The 10,119-nt window shown below is 37.7% G+C and overlaps 1 long non-coding RNA gene across 2 annotated transcripts; it reads right to left on the bottom strand.

Annotated features, from left to right (window-relative positions):
- Positions 1-965: 965 nt before the first annotated feature.
- Positions 966-9,529, bottom strand: LOC121035418 (uncharacterized). 2 transcript variants are annotated; one of them, XR_005792873.1, is made up of 3 exons: positions 7,574-9,529; positions 7,212-7,304; positions 966-1,347 (listed from the first exon to the last, which is right to left on the bottom strand). It is a non-coding gene; the product is annotated as an uncharacterized LOC121035418 (long non-coding RNA). The 2 variants fall into 2 exon arrangements; XR_005792872.1 differs by lacking the exon at positions 966-1,347 and having other exon boundaries at positions 6,577-7,304.
- Between the last annotated feature and the right edge of the window lie 590 nt (positions 9,530-10,119).

Genomic DNA, 10,119 nt, shown 5'->3' with positions numbered 1-10,119 from the left:
ACCAAACACTAACCAAAAAGAGAGGCAAACCAAGAAACAGACTCGTAACTATGGAGAACAGATAGTTACCAGATGGGAGGGGGTGGTGGGAGATGGGGATCAAGGAGTGCACTTGTTGGGATGAGCACTATACTGAACACTTGAAACCAATATGATACTGTATGCCAACGGACTGGAATTTAAACAATAACGTTAAAAAATGCTTCTTTTCTCAAAGCCTCTTTTGCCTCTCGTTATTGTAACTATACAAGCTTTTTTTTAGTTTATTTCAAGAGAGAGGGAGAGAGCACATGTGCATGCGTGCAGGATAGGAGCAGGGAGAGAGAGAATCCCAAGCGGGCTCCATGCTGTCAGTGGAGAGCCCGACATGGGGCTGAAGCCCAGGAACCATGAGATCATGACCAGAGCTGAAATCAAGAGTTACCTGCTTAATCAACTGAACCACATAGGTACCCCCAAACAGACCTTCTTCATGATAATATACCAGGAAAATATAATCAGGAAGATAATATACTCAGATAATCCACCAAGAAGTTATAATGATGCATGTACTAATATTATGTCCTCAAAATATATAAAGCAAAAATTGATACAAAATAGAGACAAATCTACAGCCATATTAATAGACATTAACCTCTCTAAGTAATTTTTTACAAGTGAAACCTATGTGAAATACAATTGTGAACTGCACATTCTTGTAGGTGCACCTAGATCATTTATGAAATTAGACCATAGCCTTCACATAATGCAAGTCTCAATTTCTAAAGGTTAAAATTGTTCAGCATATGCTTTCTGATATAGTGAAATTAGACCAGAAATCAAAAACTGTAAGTAGAAAGGGGCACCTGGGTGTCTCAGTCAATTAAGTGTCCAACTTCGGCTCAGGTCATGATCTCACTCACAGTTCACAGGTTTGAGCCCCGCATCCAGCTCTGTGATGACAGCTGAGAGCGTGGAGGGTGCTTCAGATTCTGTGTCTCCCCAACTCGTGATCTTGCTCAAAAATAAACATTTTAAAAAAATTTAAGTAGAAAGCCATCAATAGTTTGAGAACTAAATACATCAAGAGAAATACATAGAATTTTAAAGTTATTTAAGGGAAAATTAACAAATTTATAATATTAAGCCACCCTATTTTTCAAAGTGTTAGAGTTTTTCACTCAGCTCTTTTCAAAATGCCTCCATCAAGTTCAGAACTTACCTTCTATTATATTGTTTTGGTGATTATTACTGGTAGAGGTAAGTGCTATTGATTTTTGCAAGTTTATTTTGTATCCAGTTCCTTACTGACTCTCTTAATGCACATAATTTGCTATGTTTGGTCTTCTTTGTGGACAATCACAACATCTGCAAAAATAAGGACAGTTTCCTTTTTCCCTTAAAATTCTCATACCTCTGATTTTTTGTTTTATTCAGGGTTTCTAAAATTGCTAACCTCTTTGTCTTCTTCTGACCTCAAAACGAAGGTATTTAGGGCCGCGTGGGTGGGTCAATCGGTTAAGTGTCCAACTTGGGCTCAGGTCATGATAACACAGTAATGTAATTGGAGCCCCACATCAAGCTGGGGGTTGGCAGCTCAGAGCCTGCTTCAGATTCCGTGTCTCCCTCTCTCTTCCCCTCCCCTACCCCACTCACACTCTGTCTCTCAAAAATAAACATTATTTTTAATTTTTTAAAAGTATTTAACTTTTTAAATTGAATTTTAATGTTACATTAGTTTCGAAATAGAGCAAATGTTATTTTGGCAACTGTACTCCTAATTTGAGAACAGTAAAAAACATGAAATGTTTGTCTTTAAACCACTAAGAATAAATTACACTGTAAGATCTTTCTCTCTGGGGCCATTTGTTAATCCTAAATTAATACATAATTGACCATGATGAATAAACACACATACACACTCAGGCTACATCTGTATCTACATTGATATAAAAGAATCTTAAAGCCATGTTCAACATAGTCAGAAGGGAAGGAAATAGGCCTATATTTTTCTTATATTGTGCTTGTGAAGTCTTAGCATAAAACATATTTCTAACTCATAATATTAATTGGACAATTTTTTCTCATTATGTAACCTAGGGATATCTGCACCCACTGATAAAACAATCTCAGCCTGTGACTTCTAGAAGTGCGGAAAATGGTAACATGTTTATCATTATCACAATTACATTATTATTATTGTGATTATTATTTGTGTATTGAATGGTTATTCTCTATCCAATTTTTCTATTCCCTTTTGTGCAAATTAAGGTTTTTAAAATTTTCCAAAAGTACATGAAAAGATTCTTGTTTGGGGTTTTATTTATTTGCATCTCTATTTCTTCACTGATCTTGTCAGAGGTTGACTCTTGGGTTCCTTTAAGCTTTATTTTTTATAACATCTCATCTCCCTGGGTTTTTGTTTGTTTGTTTGTTTTTGTCCCTTTTGGTTTGCTCTACTGTTTTCTACCAGCCACAAGGATTTTATTGATTGTTGCTGGGGTGCAGTGGAGACATATTTTGGTTAGGCTTTATGTGTGTTAACTTTTTTTTCTTCTGGTTTGTTATTAGTGTACAGAAATGTAAAGATTTATGTAATTGTCTGCCCTGCAACTTTAATGAATTCATTTATTCTGTTTGGGCTTTTTTCTTTTTTTTTTCACAGGGTCTATTTCCTCTACACAGTCATATGTCATCTGGAATTAGTTAAGGTTTTACTTCTTCCTTACCAATTTGGATGTATTTTATTTCTTTTTCTTTTCTGATTGTTGATGCTAGAACTTCCAATAGAAGTGGTGAAAGTGGACAGGTGTGTCTTGTTCCAGATCTTAGAGGAAAAGCTTTCACGTTTTTACCACTGATTATGATGTTAGATGTGGGTGTGTCTATATGACCTTCATTATGTTGAGGTACGTACTCTCGACATCCACCTAGTTGAGAGTTCTTATTGTGAACACAAGTTGAATTTTGTCAAATGCTTTTTCTCCATCTGTTGAGATCATATAATTTTTAATGTTTTTGTTGTTGTTAATGTGGTATATTACATGGATCAATTTTGGATGTTAACTCATCCTTGCATCCCTGGAGTAAATCCAACTTGTTCATGATGAATGATGCTTTTAATATACTACTGGACTCAATTACTTGCTGAGAATTTTGGCATCTATGTTTATTAGGGATATTATGTAGTTTGGCGGATTTTTTTTTATAGTGTCTTTAGCTGTGGTATCAGAGAATAAATTTGGCATCACAGAATAAATTTGGAAAATTCCTTCCTCTTTAAGTTTGTGGAACATTTTGTAAAGAATAAGTATTAACCCTTCTTAAATATTTGGTAGCATTAGTCTGTGAAGCCATCTGGTCTTGGACTTTTGTTTTTTGGGGAGATTTTTGGATTACTGATTCAATTCTGTTACTAGTAACCAGTCTGTTCTGATTGTCTATTTCTTCCGGATTGAGTCTTGGAAAATTTTATTTTTCTAGAAATTTTTCCATTTATTCCAGTTTCTCAGCATGTAGTTTTTCATAGTAGTCCTTTAGAGTCCTCTTTAACTTCTGATTTAAGTCCTCTTTTTCCCTGATGAATCTGGCCAATGGTTTATCTTCTTGAATTTACTGAGAATTACTTTGTAGCCTAACATGTGATCTATCCTAGAGAATTGTTCCATATGCATTTGAAAACTGTACTCTGCTGTGTGGGGATTGGAATGGTTTGTATATACTTGTTAAGTGTATCTGGTCTAATGTGTCATTCAAAGTCAGTGTTGTTTTTAATTGACTTGCTGCCTTGATGATCTATCCATTGATGCTGGGGTGTTATAGTACCTGACTATTGTTGTATTCTGGTCAATTTCTCCTTTTATGTCTGTAATATCACTTTATATATTTAGGTGAGTCCATGTTTGGTGCATAAATATTTACAACTATTTATACTCTTGTTGAATTGATCCCTTTATCATTATGTAATTTTCTTCTACCTCTTGTTACAGTCTTTGTTTTAAAGTCTATTTTGTCTATTAATATTGCTACCCTGACTTTTTGTTTCCATTTGCCTCGAATATATTTTTCCATTCCTTCACTTTCTTTCTGTATGTCTTTAAGACTGAAATGAGCTTCTTGTAGGCAGCATATAAATGGGTCTTTGGGTTTTGGTTTTTATTTTTTAATCTCTTTAGTCTCCCTTTGTCTTTTGATTGGAACATTTAGTCCATTTACATTAGTTACTGATAGGTATGAACTTCCTGCTTTTTTGTTAATTGTCGTCTCCTTATTTTTGTAGCTCTTCTCTGGTCCTTCTCTTGCTTCCTTCCCTTGTGATTTGAAGGCTTTATTATTATGGATTCCTTTTTCTTTATTCTATATCTATTAGAAGCTTTTATGTTTATAATACAGTTCATATATAGCCCCTAAGTGTATAGCAATCCATTTTAAGTGGATGGCCACTTAAAATGTGTTTCAACTTAAAAGCACTATATTTTTCTATGTCTCTGAAAGTTTAATATATATTTCACATCTTATTTTCTGGAGCTCTTAGCTAGTTATTATGGATATTTCATGCTATCAACATTCATATGTTATTGATCTATCTTCATTATGTTTCCTTTTGCCAGTGAAATATTTTTGTCATAATTTTCTTACTGTACTTATGGCCCTTTATTTTCCCCTTTGAAAAGTGTCATTACTAATTCTTGTAAGGTCAGTTTAATGGTGATAAACTTTCCTACAATTCTGAATCATTTTGCTGGTTAGAGTATTTTTGCTTGTAGGTATTTTCATCATGTTATATATACCAGGTCAGTCTAGTCGGGTCTGAAACATTTCTGTTGAATCCCTTCTAGGGCTCTCTGTAAGTAGTTTGTTGTTTTGCTCTTTTTAACATCTCCCTTCACCTTTTTTTGTTTTTTGACACTTTAATTATTATGTGTCTTTGTGTGGACATCTTTGTGTTCATCTTGTTGAGTTTTCTGGTCCTTCATATGTGTTTCATTGCCCAGGTTTTCAAGTAAATTGTATGCCCCTCTCTTTCTCGAGAGGGGTCTGTAATGTGAACGCTACTATACTTGATGCTGTCCCAGATCCCTGAACCTATTCCCATTGTTTTCTTTTTGTTATTCAGCTTGGGCAATTTCCTGTCTTCTAGATCACTGATCCATTCTTCATCCTCTAATCTGTTGATTCCTTCTACTGTATTTTTGTTTCAGTTGTTATTCTATTCTGCTCTGATGGGTTGGGTTTTTCTTTTTTTTTTTAATTTATATATGAAATTTATTGTCAAATTGGTTTCCATACAACACCCAGTGCTCATCCCAAAAGGTGCCCTCCTCGATACCCTCTCACTCGAGTTCTGTGAGCATCTTTTTGACGGTTATTTTGAATTCTTTCTCAGGTAGATTACCTCAGTTGTTTGTTTGAAGCCATTTCGTCTGCCTCTCTGTATTAGGTAGGTCAGCTCTATTTCCTGTTCTTGAAAGTAGCAGCCTTCTGTAGAAAATGTCCTGGGAGGCTCAGAAGTTTTTGTTCACCAGGGGTGACTCCTGCATGGGCTGCATGTGCCCTCCTGTTGTAATTCAGCAACTATTGGGGGGTGGCTGCCAGCCAGCCCCCTAGGCAACCAATCTAGCCCCCCAGCATGCCCCCAGTAGTCATGGCTATCAGCTTGCCAGGAGGTGGGGTTAGCTCCCAGCATAGCTGGCTCCTTTCCCCCGCCACTATGGCAGGAGTTATTATGAAGGGACACCTGCAGTGGGGGGCAGCTTCGGTGATGTAGATCTGCACAAAAATACCAGGGTGGGGTGAGAACTAGTAGCAAGGTAGATGGAAAGTGCCTGAACTGCCTCCTGCAAGGCTAGGCTGAAGGAAGGCAAGAAAAATGGCACCCCCTGATACTCCCAAAAAAGCTCCTACAGATTTCTGCCCCTCCAGCACACGCCCTAAAATTAGTGAGCCTCCTTCACATATAATCCAGACATGTTTCAAAGTGCTGCTTCTGTGCAAGAGATAGAGTGTGCTTGTCCTTTAAAAGAGGAGTCTTTATTTCCTATAGCCCCCTCAGGATCTGCCAAAGCCAGACATTATGGGTGCTTCTCTTTTTAGTGAAAGCTTTCCAGGGCTGTGGGCACCTAATGTGGAGCTTGATCCCCTTGTTCTTCAGGGAGTAACTGCACACCTGTGATATTTCTACTGCAAGGGGTCACCACATTGGGAGTTTGGTTCACGACCACCTCCCTCCCCCTCCTATTCTTGTCAACGTGACCTTCTCTTTATACCTTCAGTTGTGGAGATCTATTCTGCCAGTCACAGATCATTTTCAGAGTGAGTTGCATTGTATGTAGTTATTGTCTCAGTGTGTCCCTGGGAGGAAGGGAGCTCAGGATCCTCTCGCTCTGCCATCTGCCAGACCAATAATCTTTTAGATTCAATATATTTACCCACAACTGTTCAAGCCTTCCATAAAATATGGAAGTTAAAATATATACCGCAGAGAATACTGATGAATAATTAATTGACTCAGGTGCATTTACTCTTCCTTTACTTATACAACTCCTATCCTGCCATAACTAAGTTCTGTTAGTTCTACCTCAATCTAGTTTTTTTTTTACCTATGTCTAATAGTCTTTTACTGGTCAAGAGGAGAAGTGAAGAATCTGAGCTCAATTCCTCCTGCAGACACAAGGCTGCAATGGCATACAGTACACCTCATTCTGAGAACAACCCGAAGACTGACAGGACAGCTTTTCCACAATTAAAGATACGAAGAGAAAGCTACATCTAGAAAGGTACGATGGGCAGAGATGTAGTCCTGACAAAACCCTCAGTGACCAACCAGCAGGAAGGATATCACAGGGGTGGAGGTCCTCCCTGAAGGATGAGGGTTTGAAGTCCCTCATTGGGCACGCTCAGTCACAGGGATCTGCATTGGCTCGATGAGCCCCATAACATCAGGCTTTGAAAATAAGCAGGGGGTTCACTTCAGTAAGAGTGGAGGGCTATCAGAAAGAGGGATACACCCTTAAAGGGCTCAAGTACAATGAGACCACAGAGGCAGCAGTTTGAAAAGTGCCCAAGCTACACATGTAGGACATTTATAGACTAGGACATGTGCCAGGGGGGCAGGAACTATCTCCAGGTACAGAAGTGCTGGCAGGTACCACTTTTCTTGCCCCTCTTGAGCCTAGCTGGCCTGACACAGGTAGGTGCCAGTTGGTCATTCGCCATCTATCCTGTGGACTTACCATTGCAGGTGTTCCTGTATAGCGACTATTACCCTGCCATGCCTTGTGGTCAACCCGGTCCAGAACCAGCACCACTCCAAAGCAAGTCTTGCCCTAGTGAGAGAAGGAGGCGGCCCTGCTTACCACCAAACCCGTGGCAAGTTGTACCCAGGACTTTCACCCAGCTGCAAACATAGGAGACACCACTGGAACATCTGGTTCTACTAAACAGTAAGTACTGCACTAAAGGAAACCCCAAGATTTCTTCTCTATAGGGCCAGTAACTTTAAGACCAGGAGACGTAGCTGACCTAATACATAGAGACAAACAGAGTCAGACAAAGTGAGGAAAAAGAATTAACAATATGGAGATAAGTGACCTACCTGATCAAGAGTTCAAAGCAATAGTCATGAAGATGACCACCATACTTGAGAGAAGAGTGGATGAGCAGCTTGAAAACTTCAGCAAGGAAGCAGAAAATATAACCAATCAGAGCTGTAAAGTACAACGACTGAAATGAAAAATATAGTACAGAGAATCAATAGCAGATAACAAGATGCAGGACAGATCAGTGATCTAAAAGAAGAAACCTCTAGGACAACATCAAGGATAATGCCATTCACATAGAAAACTTAAAGAAATAATCACTGAAAATTTCCCTACACTGGGGAATGAAACAGACATCAAGCTCCAGGATCGACAGAGAGCTCCAGTGTGAACCCAAAAGGGCCCACATCAGGACAGATACTAATTATGACATAAAAATTAAAGAGAATTTTTAAAGGAGCAAAAGAAAAGCAATTGCTTACTTGCAAGAAAACCCATTTTAAGCTTTAAGTTGATTCTTGAGCAGAAACTTTGCAGGCCAGAATGCAGTGGTATGGTAGATTTGAAGTACTGAAAGGAAAAAACCTACAACCAAGTATACTGAAACCAGCAAGGTTAGCATTCAGAATTGAAGAAGACATAAAGAAGTTTCCAGATGAACAAAAGGTAGAGTGTATCACCACTAAAATGGCCATATAAGACATATTAGACTTCTTTGAAAGGAAAAAGAGCCCATAGAGAAAAAGCAGACCAAAAACTTACAAAAATACTAATATCAATTTTATATACAGTTAGTTAAGAGATACAAAAAAGATAGGAAATATTTCATATACATGGAAGAGGGAGTAAAAACATAATTCTTTTAGAATGTGTTCAAACTTAAGCAACAGTCACCTTTACATGAAGTGCTATATGCATAGGATGTTATATATGAACATCATGGTAACCACAAATCAAACTATAAAAGAAAGGAATCACAAGGGAAGAAAGAGAAGAAAAAAGGAAAATAAAATTAATAAAATTAACAAAATGGGAACAAGCACATATATATTAAATAATTACCTTAAATTAAATGGACTGAATGTTCCAATCAAAATAGACAGACTGAATGGATTTCAAAAAGAAAACAAAAGATCCACCTATATGTTGTTTACAAGAGACCCACTTCAGACCTAAAGACACATACAAACTGAAAGTTAAGGAATATATAAAGATGTTCCATGCAAATAGAAGCGGGGGGGGGGGGGGGGGGAAAGCCAGTGTAACTATACTTCTATCGGACATAATAAACTAAGAAAAATACTATAGCAATATACAAGGGCAATGAATAATAAGTGATAAGCAAGAGGATACAACAATTGTAAATATCTGTGCACTTACCATAGGCGCACCTGAATATATAAAAAAAAATATTAACAGACATAGGGGAGAAATTGACAATAATACACTGATAGTAGGAAACTTGAACACCCCACTTACAGCAATAGAAAGATCATCCACACAGACAGTCAATAAGAAAGAGTGGCTTTAAATGATACATTAGACCAAATGAACTTAAAATATACACATAACATGCCATCCACAAATAGCAGAACACACGTTCTTTATATGCACATGAAACACTCTCCAGGATACATCACATGTAAGAACACAAATTTAAATAAATTCAAAAAGATTGATCTTTTCCAAACACAATGGTATGAAACTAGAAATCCATTACAAAAATAAAACTAGAAAAACAAGAAAACATGGATGTGAAACAACATACTACTAAACAACCAATGGGTTAATTAATGGAGAAAACAAGAAGGAACTTAAACATGAGGACACAAATAAAACTGGAAATATCATGGTCAAAAATCTTTGAGACACAAAAGCAGTTCCTAGAGGGACATATATGACAATAGACATCAGAAGCAACACTTAATGGAGTCAGAAAAACTAAAAAACACACCCAAAATTAATAAAAGGAAAAAAACCAATGAAATAAATACTTTAAAACAGAGTTCATTATTTGAACTCTTACCATTTGCAACAATGTGGATGGAACTACAAAGTATTATGCTAAGCAAAATAAGTCAGGCAGAGAAAGACAAATAACAGATGATTTCACTCATTTGTGGAATTTAAAAACAACAGATGAACATACGGGAAGGGAAGGAAAAATAATAACAGAGAGAGAGGCACACCAGAAGAGTCTTTTAAATATACAGAATAGGGGCGCCTGGGTGGCGCAGTCGGTTAAGCGTCCGACTTCAGCCAGGTCACGATCTCGCGGTCCGTGAGTTCGAGCCCCGCGTCGGGCTCTGGGCTGATGGCTCAGAGCCTGGAGCCTGTTTCTGATTCTGTGTCTCCCTCTCTCTCTGCCCCTCCCCCGTTCATGCTCTGTCTCTCTCTGTCCCAAAAATAAAATAAACGTTAAAAATAAATAAACAAACAAACAGAATAAACTGAGGGTTGCTGGAGGGGAGGTGGGGGGGAAGGATGGGCTAAATGAGTCATGGACATTAAAAGAGGTCACTTTTTTAATTTTTTGAGGAAACCTCAGACTGTTTTCCAGAGTGGCTGCACCAGTTTGCATTCCCATCAACAGTGCACAAGG

This window comes from Herpailurus yagouaroundi, unplaced genomic scaffold (genome assembly GCF_014898765.1).
Source record: "Herpailurus yagouaroundi ecotype Mexico unplaced genomic scaffold, PumYag 161, whole genome shotgun sequence".
Taxonomy (NCBI): domain Eukaryota; kingdom Metazoa; phylum Chordata; class Mammalia; order Carnivora; family Felidae; genus Herpailurus; species Herpailurus yagouaroundi.
This window is presented reverse-complemented; position numbering and strand designations above follow the sequence as displayed.